General features: G+C 41.0%; 1 pseudogene; it reads right to left on the bottom strand.

Annotated features, from left to right (window-relative positions):
• Nucleotides 1-6,350: 6,350 nt before the first annotated feature.
• Nucleotides 6,351-8,114, bottom strand: LOC114085462 (MAP/microtubule affinity-regulating kinase 3-like; annotated as a pseudogene).
• Nucleotides 8,115-16,601: the final 8,487 nt, after the last annotated feature.

Genomic DNA, 16,601 nt, shown 5'->3' with positions numbered 1-16,601 from the left:
ATGCAACTGGAGCACCAAAATATCAAGTCCAATAATATGTTATAAACTATCAAAAAATCAAATCCATATTGATGGATAGGCATCCATATCAATGATGTAAAACATACATAAATAAGTAGGTGAGAGGGAAGGGCTCTTGCTTACAGTACCATGCTGAGGGCTGAAGAGTCAACGTGGAGAGAGTGCTGAAGAGGGAGAATCATCATTTCTCAAACACAGGATAAAGATTAGGTCAGCAAAAAGTACCAGTAGATGCTAAATCCAGCAGGAAGTTTCGTTGAGAAACAGGATACTGTTGGGTGTGGTGGTGCAAACCTGTAATCCCAGTAACTCAGAAGCTAGAGGCAGGTGGATCACAAGTTTGAGGCCAGCTTCAGCAACTTAGTAAGGCCATAAGTAATAGTGACACCTGTTTCAAAATAAAATTTTAAAAAAGGACTGGGGACATGGTTCAGTGGTTAAGAGGTTTGAATGTTTATTCATTCAAGGGAGAAAAAAAATAAAAATAATCATTTGGTAGAGGTCAAAATTGCCTTCACAGGTGGGCATTGTGTGCCTCCTAAAGTGGTTCCCCATGAGAGACACAACCTCACCTCTCAACTTTATAGCTGAAAATGTGTATCTCTAGTCTAATCACAGAAACATCAGACAGACACAAAATGAAGACTTGTGTTTTTTTTTTAAAAGAAAAGAGGAAACTCTGTCTTCAAAAATATCAAGGTCCCTCTGGTGGAGGATGTGGATAGTAGGGAAGTTGGCATGGGGAGAGGGTACAGGTGGTACAGGCTGTGTTCTGCACATTTCTCTCAATTTAACTCTGAACCTAGAATTGTTCTAAAAATGTAAAGTTTTTAAAAAATTCACTGTCATACAAGATAACGGAAGTTTGTGGACATGTTTCAGATTAAAGGAGACCAAAAGAGCATAATAACTAAATGCTATTGCTGACCCTAGACTGAATCCTGTACTAGAGGAGAAAGAAGTACCATGGAGAACATTATTAAATCAGCAGACAAAATTGGAGTAGGGATGCCAGATTAGATAAGAGTATTTTGTCAATGTAAATTTACAGTTGATAATTGTACCATAGTTATGTAAGAGAATATTCCTGTTCTTAGGATCACACATGGAAGTATTTAAAGGTTAAGTGCCATAATGTAACTTTCCTTTGGTTCAGATAAAAAGAATTATTTATTCACATGCACACAGGTGTGTAGCTATAACACACACACACACACACACACACACACACACAGAGAGAAACAGAAAAAGAGTAAAGTTCGTTGGGAGAAGAGTGCTACAGGGAAGAGAGACACTGGTTCTCTGTGCCTGTGGCAGAGTCCTTTCTAGACCCTAGGCTAAGAGTAAAATCCAGTAAAGTCTGGATTAACTAGTTCTCTATCCTGAAGAAATGACTACAACATCTGAGGTGAAGTTTGGAGTGCAGGTTAGAATCAGCTGCCTTTCAGTGTCCCTGTGGTACATGATGCCCAAGTCTAGCCTCATCCCTTGTCAGTCAATTTCCCAGCAGGAAACAGAAACAGCATAATGAGAGTAGACAACTGAGGACAGCTCTACAAGGGGCCATTTACAAAGATGAGGGGCAGAGTTCAAGAAATCAAGAAAAGAAGGTGCAGCTCTCCACGGCTAGCAGCATGGGGAGCCAGTGCTGTCAGCACAGTGGGTGTGGAGGAGCCGTTGCAGAACCTATGCCCAGAGAAGAGCTGTGTGGAGACCTGGCATAGCCACCTCTCAGAGGAGCTGAAACCTTTGAAAGACGGAGGCTTCTGACTCCGCAGCCAACACTCAGCACCTTGCAGAACAACACTCAGCAACCTAGTAGCTATAGGGACAAATTTTCTGCCCTTCCTTTCCTGTACCCTCTGGTCTCCTATGGGTTCTCCCATTGACTGAATCCACCAGAAGGTAGGCAGCCAAGAGCCTATTTTTTAATTTGTTCTAATTAGTTAAACATGACAGTAGTTATACACATACTGCATAAATACAGTATAACTTCTCATTCTTCAGGCTGTACATAATGTTGAGTTATATTGGTCGTGTAATCATATATGCATATAGGATAATAATCCGATTCATTCTACTATCCTTCCTACCCCCAAGAACCTGTTTTTGCAGTTCACAGGTCAGCCTCCCAAGGCTCACAGGAGGTTGGAGAAGGGTAGGAAGAGAATCTGGAAGGGAAGATGGATTTAGCAACCAGTGGCATGGGGCTGCAGAGTCTGTTCGGCTTTGTCTGTGGAAGCATAGAGAGCTAACACTTGACATCACCAAGGAAAAAAGTTCTAATTGTATGTGGGAGATTCTTAAAACTGGGGTGGGGAAAGAGTTTAATAGAAAAGTTGAAAAAATAATTACAGCCTTCTTAATTATTGAAAATGGGGTTTAAACATCCTTATTTTCTTTAAATAAGTTATTTTCCAAATTGTCAACCATACCAATAAAAAAATGAAAATAGGGGACTTAGTTAACAAAACAACAGTAAAATCAGCATGGATGGAAACACTCTCCCATTAACTTTTCCTGGAAAAAGAATACCTGTCATCTTTGACCAGAAGGTTATAAATTTCTGAAGAACGCCACCAAATTGTGATGGAGGGTCTGTGGCGACCCAGTGGGAGTGCTCCTCAACCCTGTGCTGAGATAGAGGGCAGGGTGGACAGGCTGAATGATGACTGAAGACAGCTGGGTGAGGAAGCACATCTAACCAAAAACCATGGCCACGGACTAAAAGATGGGAGGTGGAGCCAAGCTACAGTGCGTCACAATGCAGGGCCACTAATTCAGGACCAAGGCAGTTAGAGGGCCATGTTTTAATTACTGTCTGCTGGTTGGTTTGGAGGCTGGACTATATAGAAAGTAAGAGGACAGATCTTATTTCAGCCTTGTTAAGACAGAGGCTGCCTCTCTACAGCCCATTAAGGTCATTCTTGTCAATAACCAAATCCTACCAAGAATTCCCTGCACACACACAAAGACTCTCTGATTCCTGCCCCTCTGGCCTTTCCAGCCCCACCTCCCGCCTCTCCCCAACCCATTCACAAGGATTCCCCTGAACCTACTGTGCTGGTTCACATCACCATGCCTTTGAAATTATGTTGGACTTCAGGCTAAGTAACAAAGGGACAAAAAAAAATAGAGAGCCTAACTTGGAGTTTATTATTCTGTCCTGGATCATCCATAGGGGAGTGTACAGAGCTGGCAGAGCAGCGCTGCTCCACCCAGTCATTTGGAGAACCAGGTTCCTAACGTCTTGTTACTTTGCTGTCTCCTGGGGTATAGTCTTCATCTACAGGGTTGAAATGGGCTTGCCTTCATGTCTGGCCAAAAGAGACAACTGGGTTTGTCCCTAAGGAGAAGACTTGGAAGTTTCACACATAGTTGCTGCTCTCTCTGAGGGTTTGAACCCAGTTCCACGCCCATACCTCACTGCAAAGAGACTAAATGTATGAACTCCAGCTCAACCCAAATACTCAGTATTCATGAAAGGGGGATAATTAGACGTTTCTGCCACCCAAGGACTATTTTCTCAGCCTGCAATGGCCTTTGCCCACCTTGATCACTTCCTTGATCTCCCCTCCCTGCCCTTTGTGCCTTAGTGATAATAGGCCTACTCTGCTCCTCAATCTGGCATTTTGTTACATCCTCTCTGTTATAATTATCTGTGTACAATTTGGGCTGGAACTGAAGAAGCAGCCAGCAATAAATTATTAGAATTGCTCCTGAGTTTAACAACTTTTATAGTGTCTATAAAACCTCTCAGTTATTGCAGCCTTCACTTGGCCACTCTGCAGAACGGTATTGCCATTGAAGAAACACTGTTTGCAGACCTGGTCACACTTTTTTATATGCTTCTAAAACAAAGATCTTCTGTGACTAGGAAGTGTTCTATCCCAGGCACTGACATACTATTCTGTCTCCTTGTTGCTCTCTGCAGTGAGTTGTATCCTGTTAAATGCTGTCCCTATGGGACCTGTTCAACTTCAGGACCAGAAATCATTGTAACCATAAAATTCTCTCATCTTTATAAAAAAAAAAATGTATACATTGACCAAAACTTGGCAGCTTGTTTGTGAAGAGTTTGTGCTGCAGAGAGCCGAATTCTTGTGATTAAGAATCGCTGAAGTGTTACCATCAAGGGGGCTCAGGTTCATTGTCTCTGCTCAGCAAAGAATTAAAGAATAGGACAAAAAGATAGCAAGCAAGCAGCAAGTTTACGGCAAGAGAAAAAGTAACAGATTTCTCCAAAGAGAAGGGGCCTGGGAGCCAGGAATCCCATAGTAAAGTACTGACTTATTTTTCATAGATTTGGGGCCTTCCTTTTTCTATCTCCTCCCTTCTCCAAATTCTCCTTAAACCCCCATCCCCCTTTCCCCAGTAGAGGAGTATTATAAGGCCTAGAGCACTCTGCCAAAAGTCCCTGCTATTTTAAACTCAGTATAATAGGTATCAGTCCTTTCCTAGCTTCAGGTTTTAAGGGATAATGTTTTTGGTGAGGAAAATAGGAAAGATCCTTAAGATGAATCTCAACAGGTGTTGCAGTCCATGCCTTTCCCACTGTATTGTTATCCGACCAAACTGTGGGGATCACTTCTGTCTCTATTAAAGGTAGGCAGCTATATTCCCCAGGAGGCAACAACTTGAAACTTAATTGAGATATAGGTCTCTTCCTAAGATAGTGGTTAGGGTATCTGGCATAATGAGAAAGGAGTGACAGAAGTAGAAGTCATCCCATGAACTAGCAAGAATTCTAGGAAAATATTGCTTAAGGGGCCAGCCCAGTAGGCCCCAATTACTTTATCTTGGGACCAGGGTCCAGGAGAGAAGGACAGGACTGAGAATGAGATTCCCATGTTGAAAACAAAGTTTATCTGGCGCCTGTTCACAATCTAGTTTACCTGGGGCTCCTCAAGTTGTGCTTCAGGCACGGGAAACCCCTGGGAAACATCATTAGTGACTGGTAGGCAATGGTCTCAATCCTATCAGGTTCCAAGGACATCTAGCCTTTCAATGGCATCCCTGACACAGCTGAAAAGGCCTGAGAGGAAGCCTAAGAGGTGACTGATGCCTCTGGGGACAGTCCTTTTTAAAATGGCCTTCTTTCCCACATGAGAAGCTGGAAGTGGAGGGTAAAACTGAGCACCTGCTCCTGTGGCCACCACCAATTCTTCAAGTCCTTTGTCCTTCTTTTTTGTCCTTTTTTGGGTCCCCACTATAGAAGACTGTTGTAGCAGCCTGAACCAACTGGTCCAAAGTTTTTCCTGGTTCCACAACCGGTTTTGAGAGCTTCCTTTGTATGTCTGAAGTAGATTGGGTTGAAAATTTGTCTCTAAAATTGATTTCCTCCATCTGTGACCCTGGCTTAATAAGTTTTTGGTAATGGCCTACTGGAGCTTCTGTTAAAAGGTTTCCAGTGTCTCCTTTTCTTTTTTTACTGAGAAAAAGTGAATTTTTAATCATCTTGTGAATCTACTTAGAAAAACACAAGTAATGCAAAAAAAAAAAAAGTACATGTATAAAGACATGAATTGGCGTGAACATACTTTGTATATAAAGATATGAAAAAATGTGCTCTATATGTGTGATAAGAATTGTAAAGCATTCCACTGTCATGTATTTAAAAAAATAAAATCAGGGCTAGGGATGTGGCTCAAGCGGTAGCGTGCTCGCCTGAGCATGCGCAAGGCGCTGGATTCGATCCTCAGCACCACATAAAAATAAAATAAAGATGTTGTGTCCACCGAAAACTAAAAAATAAATATTAAAAATTTCTCTCTCTCTTAAAAAAATCAATTAAAAAAAAAAAAAGAAAAACACACAAGCAATGTTCACAACTATAAACATTTTACACTTTAAAAAACCCTGCAAAACAAACAAGACAAAAAAACCTATAAACCTATATTAATTATCAACGAGTCTTAAGCTCAACTCAGCAGTAATTCAGTATCTTCCTCCTAGGTAACTGTAATGTCTCAGCACCAAATGATCTCCCACAGAGGTACTAGTAACCACTCTGGCTGCCAGTGTGAGATGTTTCCACACATGCTCCTTGCACACACACACCTTCCACTCACAACATCAAGGAGACACGTGCAGGTGGTGTTACAGGCTGATTCTAGGGCAATGGAAACAAGACAGAGGCACAGGGTTACCCGTGCATTCCTAGAAAAGGCCAGCTTCCGCTCCCAGGCATGCGCTTGTCCTCAGACTTCATTGTCATTATTTAGAAGATGCAGACTTATTTGCCTAAATATCATTCTATATTTTCCATCAGTGTTCAAGAATCCACTAAAGTGCTAGTTAATTTACACTATAATGACTGAGTTACAGCTTCAGTTATTGGCAATTTTGGAAGCAATATTTTTGAAAGCCCTGGATGTCTCCGATTTCTGCTTGAACCGGACCAGGTTCTCCCACTGCACCAGGTTCTGTGCATGCCGGTCGCCAAGGACTCAGAGCAGGAAGCGCTCCCTCCCCTCCCCTCGTAGTCGCAGCTGTTGGGGTCCAGTACTTCGCAGATTTCCCGCATCGTGTCACTGGGATCCGTGGAACTAGTGGTTTCTATGCTCCAGGTGAAGTGCAGGGAGTGAGGTTTTGCTTTTTTTTTTTTTCCTTGTCCTTTTGCTCAACAGAGACGTTGCAACTTGTGAGTTTTGAAGTTAATTTACTAAAAAGAGGGGCTGGGATTGTGGCTCAGTAGTCGAGCACTTGGCTAGCATGCATAAGGCACTGGGTTCGATCCTCAGCACCACATAAAAATGAAATAAAAATATTGTGTTCACCTGCAACTAAAAAATAAATATTTAAAAAATTCACTAAAACGATTAGTGGAACCTCTGCTTCTGGGACAGTGGCGTAGCTTCGTGGGACAGGCTGCGCGAGGCAGGAGGGCCGTTGGATGTTGCGGTTCGCCGTTCCGCCGGGCGGTGGAAAGTGTCCCTTAGGAGATGGATTCTGCCCAGCGTGGCGACAACTGCTAACCCTGTGGGTTGAGCAACTGGAGTTGTCTGATCCGGAATGGTGCTGTTCTCCTTGCCATTCTGGATCGCTGAATGTCTGTCCGCTGTGGTACTCCTCGGTGTCATCCCTCCAGATGCAGTGCTGCTGCTGGGGACAGCGGGGCTTTTCTTGGGTTCAGGAATATTTGCCTTGTTGGGATTACTTGTGTTCCCATGCATGGGACTGACTGGAGCAATTCCCTTTCCTCCCACCACACTGCCACCTGATTTCCAGGAGGGAATTCCATCTTCTTGGAGGTCACTGTCTGCAGTGCTGCTCTGACTCCTCTTCGGATATGCCACAACTAAAGGAATAGCTGGTCCAGCATGGTCACTGCACCGTCTGGGCTCCTGGCTTGAAGAAACACTTTGTGGTGAGAAGACTGGCCGATGCTGTGACTGAGGTCGCTGCTTGGCTGCATCTTAGCAAATGAAAGGTTTCTGCTAGATCTGGATATGTCTAGCTCTGGTTCAACAAAGTGTTTGACCCACCTGTCCTTCATGATTTCCTCTAGAGTTCCTGGCCTAATTGGATTTAGCACCAGGAAGCGTTTGAGAAGGTTTTCACAGTCAGTGGACATGTAGAAAGGGATTCTGTATTTCCCTTGTAACACTCTCTAATTCCTTCAGATTTTGCCAGTCACAGGGAAGCAACCCGCTGACCAGGGTGTACACCATAATGCCAAGACTCCGTGTGTCGACTTCTGGCCTATCAGACTTCTTGCCCTGGGAGATCTCTGGGACTGCATATGGAGGACCACCACAAATCATGTTTAGTTTACTGCCAAGAGTAAACTCATTGGTAATACCAAAATATACTATTTTAACATTCATATCCGCATCTAACAACAGATTTTCAGCCTTGAGGTCCCTGTGAATGACCTGCTTTTGGTGGCAGTACTGTGCTGCAGACACCATACGTCTAAATTTAGCTCTTACTTCTTCTTCCTTCATTCTTCCATGTGCAACCAAATAGTCAAATACTTCACCTCCACTTGCATACTCCGTGATTAAGAAGATTGTTTTTTCAGTTTCAATGACTTTGAACAATTTCACTATATCTAGACGATTTAAAATCTTCATTGTTCTTACTTATCTGAAGAGGTTTTGTAGACTTGTTGAATTGAACTGAGTTTTATCAATTATTTTTATTGCAACCCTCTGCCTGTGAGGATGTGTCATGCCAATTTCACTTTTGCAAAATTCCTCTTGCTGATCATTTTCAAACAGTCTGTAGTTTCCGATATGAGGCTGCTCATCTGCACAGGAAGCTATGGAGTTTCTACATTGTGGTCCAGAGTTCCCAGTATGGGAGGTGACTTCTTTGTTGCCTATCTCCAAGTGAGGTATATGCATGGTATGTGCAAGGTTCTTCAATGAAAAGAACAAGTCAGTCAGTACTTTCTTATGGGACACCCAACCCTGGGACCTCTTCTCTTTGGAGAAGTCTATTTTGCTCTTCATGTCTTTTGATGATTTAACAGAAGAAAAACTCCTAAATCTACTCAACTAGTAAAGCTAATAAATGCCTGTGGGTACCACTGGCAGGCTTAGGACAGGTAAGGGCTAGGCAAGGGAAGGGGAAGCAAGAAAGGAGTTGGAGATGAAAGGTTATAAAAAATAACCTCACTAATTAGAACAAAATTTTTGAAAAAAAGAAAAAGAAAGAAAAAAATAGCCTCAAATGCCTTCCACAACAAAAGATGCTTGCCCGGTTTAAAATTATCCTCTTATCCTCCTAGGTAACTCTGTGTGCAGAAGGTAAAGGAGGAGTGGTTCTAGGTTTACTTATATCCAAGATTCTCATTCTAGAAGCTGTTATGCAGTCATAAAGGTACTGATTGCATAAAGAATAGTTATAGACAATGCTGGGACCAAAAGTTCTGGATTTAGCTCACACAAACTTCATTATCAAATTTCTGTCAATACAGATTTTCATGTCAAATGTCCATGACAAAACCCCCACACTATTTAGACTCTACTCAAAAGCAATTAACTAGCTATTAACAAGAAATGACAGAAAAAAACATATCCTGCTTTGTTTGAGCTTCTTTGAACACCAGGATCCCACAAAACCCACAGAAACAATGCCTTCACTAGTTTACTTAAGATCATATAAGGGTTGGGTTGGCTCAGTGGTAAAGTGCTTGCCTGGCAGGTGTGAGGCACTGGGTTGGATCCTCAGCATCACATGTAGATAGATAGATTAATAGTTTTAGATAGATAGATAGATGTATTATATCCATCTACAACTAAAACTTTTTCTTAAAAAAAAAAAAGGAGCGATAAGTTTAAAAAAAGGGTTATATAAGAGTACAAACCATCCATGAGAAGTTTAGGTGGCTAGAGTGCAGTGCTAAAGAACACTAGGTTGAAGAAAGAATTGGATTCTGTTAGTTAGCTGTCTCTCTAATGAAATTCCTGAAATAATTAACTTATTAAGAGAAAATGTTTATTTAGCTCACAGTCCTGAAGGTTCCAGTCCAAGACTGGACTGAGCAGAAACAGGAGAAGTAGAAGAAGGGGAAGAAGGAGAAGGTCCTTTCCCCTCTGAATCACAGTGGCCAGCTGGGCATAATTGAAAGGTTTGATTTGAGCCCTTTTTAGTTTTTCCATTTCACAGTACAAGAAGTGATGTCTGTCCCAGTCATCCCTCTCCCTGTCAGTGTTCCAATGTGATTCTGTGACTTGGATGGCTTGGTCACCATTAGGGATATCCCAGCTTCTTCCTGACATTGTCACCTTTCCTCCCTGAGATGTATAGTAATCATTTCCAGTTTTAATGGCCTTTTCTAGGACCCTTTGTCTTCCCAGAGAAGGCAGAGTTTGTTTTGAAAGTAGCATAACATCTTTTTATGCTAAGTTATAAAGATTTGACAGCTGTTGGAAGGTTTGAATATGTTGTTTCAGGTTTTTAATATAGCTACCTAGGTTCTTTTTTATGACCTTTAGTTCAGTCAGTGGGAAAGGAATGTGTATCATCTCTGGTCTAAATTCTTCCAGCATTTGCCTGAGGGGAAATACACCCTGGGTGAGGAGCCTCTTGGGAGTCCCCTAACAATGGGAAAGGTTTGCCCTGGGTAAGGAGGGTTTTGAGCATGATTTCTTTGTCTTTAGTCCCAAGACTAGGACAAAAGGGGAGAGGTGGGCTTGGGAACTGGAACCTCCTCTTTGGGTGGACCAAGTGGGCTCTCCTTTTCATCTGATGAAGGCTTATCATCCCCCAGTAAGAGATTTTCCTTGGGTGGATTTTGGGGGGGTTCAGTTTAGAGCAGCACACAGTTGCCAAGGTCTGAGTGTCAAGTTTACAATCTTTTGCTAGTTCAGGGTGATCCCTCAGACAAAAAAAAAAAAAAATGTAGATAAGGAACTTCACTCTATTTACCCCCCTGTTTATAGAATAAGTCTAGTTGTTGAATGGTACTATAGTTTAGAGTCCCCTCTGGTGGCCATTGTTCTCCATCTCCCAATAGGTACTGAGGCCAGGCTTCAATGCAAAAGAAAATCAAGGATTTTTGTTTTAATGGAGGATCTAGCTTATCCCAGTTTTTGAGCAGACAGAAGAGAGGTCAGCCTCAAGAGATTTTGGAAGACTTGGATCCCATTTGGAAACAAAAAGAGGTCTTGATGGGGGTCTCACAATCCCCGTTTCACTCTTTTGTGAATTCGGGAGGGCAGCCCTGGTCTGGAGATAGAGACGAGCCAGGCTTATCCATGGTCTGGGGTCCAGATCCTTGATATTTCTTTTTGTAACCAAGATATCTTTGGTGTCTCCATTCCTTGAATACATGTATCTCCCAAAGTACAGCTGATGCAAAAGGATTGATGGCTGTCAGAAGGGAAAGGATTGGTAGAGAGGGCACTCTCTGGCAAACAATTTTTGTCACCTTTTACCCAGGGAATCACTTTCCAGGCCAGTGCAAAAGAATTCCAGCCATGAATGTGGTGGTGAAACCCACCTAGTTCTTACTTCCCAAAATGAAGAAGATGGCCAGCTACTATCATAGCTGCCTCTTCCTTCCCCCCTCCCCATTCCCTTTTTATGTCTCTCATACTTTTGTAAGATAGGAGAGGATGATAACTTAAATATCTCAGACAGGAAGTTCTTCTATACTGGGACAGCTCTTATCTTCTTGCCATGGATAGTTACCCCAGCAGAAGGGACAAGCAATTAGTGGAGGACATAAATAACCGAGTAGGAGCCTTACATCTGAAGACAGCATTCTCTTCCACGAAGAGAAGAAACTGCACCAATGTTCTCTAACACAGTGGGGTCTATCATTTTGGACCCCCTCGGAAATCAGAAGAAATCAGTCTGGTAATTCAGCTATGCTAACCATGGCTGGGGCCTTCCCCAGCCTCAGAGAACTAAAGAAGTACAGGATTATCAATGGTCACTTTCCCAGTCTCATCAGACTTTTGACATAACTATTATAGACCTTTGAGCTGCTCCCTGATTCCAGATGAGCCCCCAGTTTTGCTACCATCTAGGGATTTCTTCATTGTCTGTGCTCAGCAAAGAATTGAAAAACAGGACACAAAGGCAGCAAGCAAGCAGCAGGGTTATTGTAAGAGCAAAAGTAATAGACTTCTCCAAAGAAAAGGGGTCCCAGAGTTGGGAGTCCCATCAGAAAGTACTGAAGTGTCCTTTTCATAAGTTTTGAGCCTTCCTCCTTTGTCTACCTCCTTCCCTGTCCATGCTTCCCTTATTATCATTCTTTGGTACCTCCCATGTCCATGTGTCTATTCTAGTCCTTCTATTGGATCCCCTGCTTATGTCCACCAGTAAGGAAGTGCACCTGATTGGGTCCCCTGCTCATGTCCATGAGCACTTTCATCAGCTAGGAAGTTGACCTTACGGGGGACCCTCCCTGTGCTCTTACTGTCTGGACCTTCCCCTACCTCCCTCATTGCCATCTTGTCCTGACTGCCCATGCACTTCTAAATCTCCCTCAGAAGTAGGCATTGAGTGGTATAGGATGAATGACTCACTCATTCATCAAATGAATGAATCAGTAAGCAAAAAGATAAATACAGTTGGCCAACATTTGATCCAAGTCAATGCCAAAGACTCTGGCTATTTCAGTCATCTTAATAATCTGATGTCATCTGCAGGCTGAGCTTCTGGTCATGGGCTTCCTACTCAGCAAAATAGACTGGATCTGACCATGCACAGAATCTGATTTTCATGAGGGGGTAGGACAAGTTCCATGATTTTTAGAAATCTTGGAAATTAAATGGAATAAATCCTACAGACTGCATGAGAGGAAGATGATTAGAGTAGATTTTGCTTTTTCTGATTCATAGGGCAGTCCTGCTCTGGCTACCCCCAACCCTTTTACATTGGTCTCTATTTAAGAAGAGAGGACAACAGAACCCACTGGCCTCCTGACACTTCAGAACCAACCCTGAACCCCTGCATGTGATGGAAGGCCCCATAGCCATCGTAACTAATGGCTGACATCGCCACCCCAAACAGCCTGGTCTGTACCTGGATGGTTAGGAGGACAATACAAATAAGAAAAACAATCTGATGATATTTAAAAACAAAATGACCAACTGACTACATCTGGACTCAGTAAAGACAGCCCAGACTTTGGTTCTGTATACATTAATATCCAGTGACCTCTATGAGGACGACTGTTTCCAGTAACAACGTCTCAGACGCTCTATTAGATCTAAAATCTTCCTAGAGTCAATCATGTTTAGAGTTCTATTCTTTCCAAAACTGGAAACATAGACTTTTGTTTTTATAAACAAAAAATCTAAATGAAAAATTTATTTTACTCTACTCCCTGAGTTTCCCGAGTTCATTCCATCACAAAATCTGGTTTCTTCCCGTACAAAATAGGGTCAGAAGCCTAGTAAACTTCTAAATCCCTAATCTAAAGAAATTCCATCTATGAATCATTATCATATATGGTGTTTAGAATATTTTTTTCCTGAGAGTAACAGGAAATATCCTAAAATGTGAATTTACATACTTTAGGGCCATGCCAACAAAATTAATCACAACCTTTGAGTCACTCCAAAAGCATCCATTGAATTATAATAACATATGTGACACTTTCAACTAGGGGAGAAAATATCATTGCAACTGGGAAGATTTTTATATCCATAGAAACACAAAGTTTTGTTAAAGTGAAAGAACAAGTTGTTGAGAGGAAGGAAGGCACAAACACTCTTACAGCAAGATTTTCAAACTTGTAAGATAATCCATATTATGACAGAGCACTTTAGCTGGTGTCTGACTCGCACACATCTGGATTGATCTGGTGAAGGGTAGACATATCTAATGAACATAGGTTTACATCAGAATTGCAGTTTGTGGCTGAAAGAGCAAAAATAGATCACATGTACAAGAGGGATCAGACTAGGAACAGAGCCCAGTATGATGACCAGCAGCTGGTTAGACATGAGAAACCCAGAGGACACCTGTTATTTAGTAAAATGGACACACTGCAAGGAGAAAGCAAAGCTGATAGGAAGCATTGTGGAGTGGAAGCTGAGGCCTCAGCTTGACCTCTCTTCATGTAGATGTTGCTGCTCCACTCTTCTATTTTCCCAGTAGTTGTAGAATTGGTTTGGGCTAGATGATCTCTCTGGAGTTTCCAGCTATAATGTTCTCGGGCTCTCAGGAGAACTGTGAGCAGAAAAAAAAAAATGTGGTAAGATGGAACATCAAGACCAGGAAATGAGTGGAAAAAAGAAAGGCATAGGAAAGAAATAGGTGGGATGTCTCCTTTATCAAAAGCAAACAGGTCCTGAAATCCATTTCTTTGGACACAGATAGAGGGCAGCAATAGCAGAGGAGTGGTGTATTTCTGTCATGTCTGTAGATTCCCACAAACTCTTGTTTCCATGGGAATGAGAAAGCAAGGCTGCTTCCAAACAGATTGGTGGTTTTAAAATCCCATCTCTTCTGAAACTTTTCATCCATCTGTTTCTATTGTGCTGAACTCTGCTTTGGAGCATCAGAATAGAAAGGCAAGTAACAGCAGAAAGAAAAAGACATTGTCTGTTCCTATTCTGTCACTATATTCTATTCTAAAAGGGGAAAATAAAACCAAATAATGATACTGAAAAATTGAACATCATTATTTTCATATACCATGTGTGTTTACAAACATGTTGTGATAGGTTACCAAAACATTCTTAACATTTGTATCTCCCTCCAATCTTTACTTACTCCTTGTTATTTCAGTGGGTGTTATTTTTGTTTCTTTTTTTTTTTGTATAATTCCCCTAAAATGCTCCTGTCTTTCGATCTTTTTTCTTGATTTTTCTTATTACCTGCAAAACAATCCATGTAGCATAATAATAAAGGAAAAGGTATATAGACAATAAGAGAAAGCATCCTCCAAAATATTTACATAATACTAAATTCTTTTTGTTTTGTGTGTGTGTGTGTGCGCGCGCACACATGTGCCAGAGATTGAACCCAGGTGTGCTTAATCACTGAGTCACATCCCCCGCCCTTTTTATATTTTATTTAAAGACAGGGTCTCACTAAATTGTTTAGGGCCTCCTAAATTGCTGAGCCTGGCTTTGAACTTTCAATCCTCCTGCCTCAGTCTCCCAAACTGCTGGGATTACAGGCATGCACCACTACACCTTGCAATACTAAATTCTTAGCATGCTAGAGAAAGATTAGGAAAGAAGATGGTGGAGAGAAAGCCAATCATATTTTTAGACTTTTGATAAGCTACTCTGTGTGTTCCTTATTATGAAACCCAATTCTTTTAAGAAAGAAAAATAATCAATAGTCTTCTTTTTGCCATTCCTTATTTGTTTTATTCTAACGTGACTGACATGGTCCAAAAGTAAGTATATGTAAAAGAAAGATATTATATAATTTACTTGAGTTAATTGCAGAATTAAATGCAAATAATGGTGATAAACAAGGGAAATGTATATTGAACATACTACTAAATCAATCTTTCATACTTTTTTATACCCCTGCTTTTTTGCAGTGCCTCTCAGACTGACTTCCTGCATAGTTATGTGCCAATGAGGTTATAAACAATGCTGATGAAAGCAAGAGCTTCAAAAATTATTCACATTATTAGGAGAGCCATTGTGGAAAATGGTATGGTGGTTTCTCCAAAAATTAAAAATATATCTACCATATAGTCCAGCAAACACACTTCTAGGTATATATTACAAAGGAAATAAAATCAGTATGTCAAAGAGACATCTGCATCCCATGCTCATCGCCCACTATCCACAATAGCCAAGATGTGGAACCAACCTAAATGTCTGTCAGCAGATGAATGGGTAAAGAAACTGTGGTTTATATGTGCCATGAAATACTACTCAGCCTTAAATAAAGGGAAAATCCTGCATTTTGTGACAACATAGATGAACCTGCAAGAGAGTACGTTAGTGAAATAAGCCAGGCACAAAAAACAAATACTGTATAATTTCACAAGTGAAATCTAAAAAAGTTAACCTCAAAGAAGCAGAGTAGAACTGTGGATGAGCGGGGGAAGATTATCAATGAATACAAATTTTCAGTTAGGAAGAATTGATTCAAAAGATCTATTGTACAATGAGATGACTATAGTTAATAACAATGTATTGTATACTTGAAAATTGCTAAGATGTGTTCCAAACATGTGGATGAGAACATATGTGCCCAGCCTCTCCAGAAGAGATGTCAGACAACCTGTAGACTGAGGGGAACCAACAGTTGTTTTCTATCACATGTATTATGTGGAAGTAATTTGTTATGCAGCAATAGCTAGCTGATACAGATTAATGATTGATTGAGTATTCACTACATACCAGGCATTCTTTTATGCTTCTTTCATGCATCATTTGATCTTTGTAAAAAGTCTGGCAGTATTACAAACTCCATTTTAAGATTCCATTTTTAAATTCAGTACATTAAGGCTAATGTATAAAATCTTCAAGATGATTTTAATATGTCTTTAATGTCATAAATATTCTGTGCCATAGATAGGGAAAATACTATTTTTTTATTTTACAAATGAAACTCAAGACTTGCAGAAGTGCTGAAGATTATGAAGGGTACAGTAAATGCAAAGCAATGCCTTGAACCAGGACTTTCTGATTTAAAATCATCTAGTGCTCCTTCCACCACATGCCTTATCAGAGCATAATGGGTTTGGAGAAGGTTATTCAGGACTGAGTAAATACAAAATAAAACAACATATGAATATTTTTGTCATCTTCTGAGTGGGTTTTGTGTTGTTTTGTGTAGGTTTTCTTTTATTGTAAAGTTCACCTTGATAAAGATGGAAATGGAAAGTTACTCCTGTCTCTCTTTTGTTCAAAGTGTGGCAGAATAAGGCTTGGCCCATCTAAAAGAACCAGCTCTTCCTATTGTACAGTTTCTTCTTCCTTCCAGAGCACCATAAACATGGTGTTTAAAAAATGATCTGAAGGACTATATCATTCATTCCTTCAATCAATGATAAAATTGGGCTCATAACAGCTTTTATTCTAGACTTAGATGACTTCTGTTTGGCAGTAATGAAAAATTGATATTGGGCCTGCCCTCCCACTATAAACAACCGTAAAACTAGACAAAATATGTGTCACAACTGTTTTCAGGCAGGA

Source organism: Marmota flaviventris, chromosome 7, assembly GCF_047511675.1.
Source record: "Marmota flaviventris isolate mMarFla1 chromosome 7, mMarFla1.hap1, whole genome shotgun sequence".
Lineage (NCBI taxonomy): Eukaryota > Metazoa > Chordata > Mammalia > Rodentia > Sciuridae > Marmota > Marmota flaviventris.
Note: the sequence above shows the minus strand (reverse complement) of the source record. Positions and strands in the feature narration are given on the sequence as shown.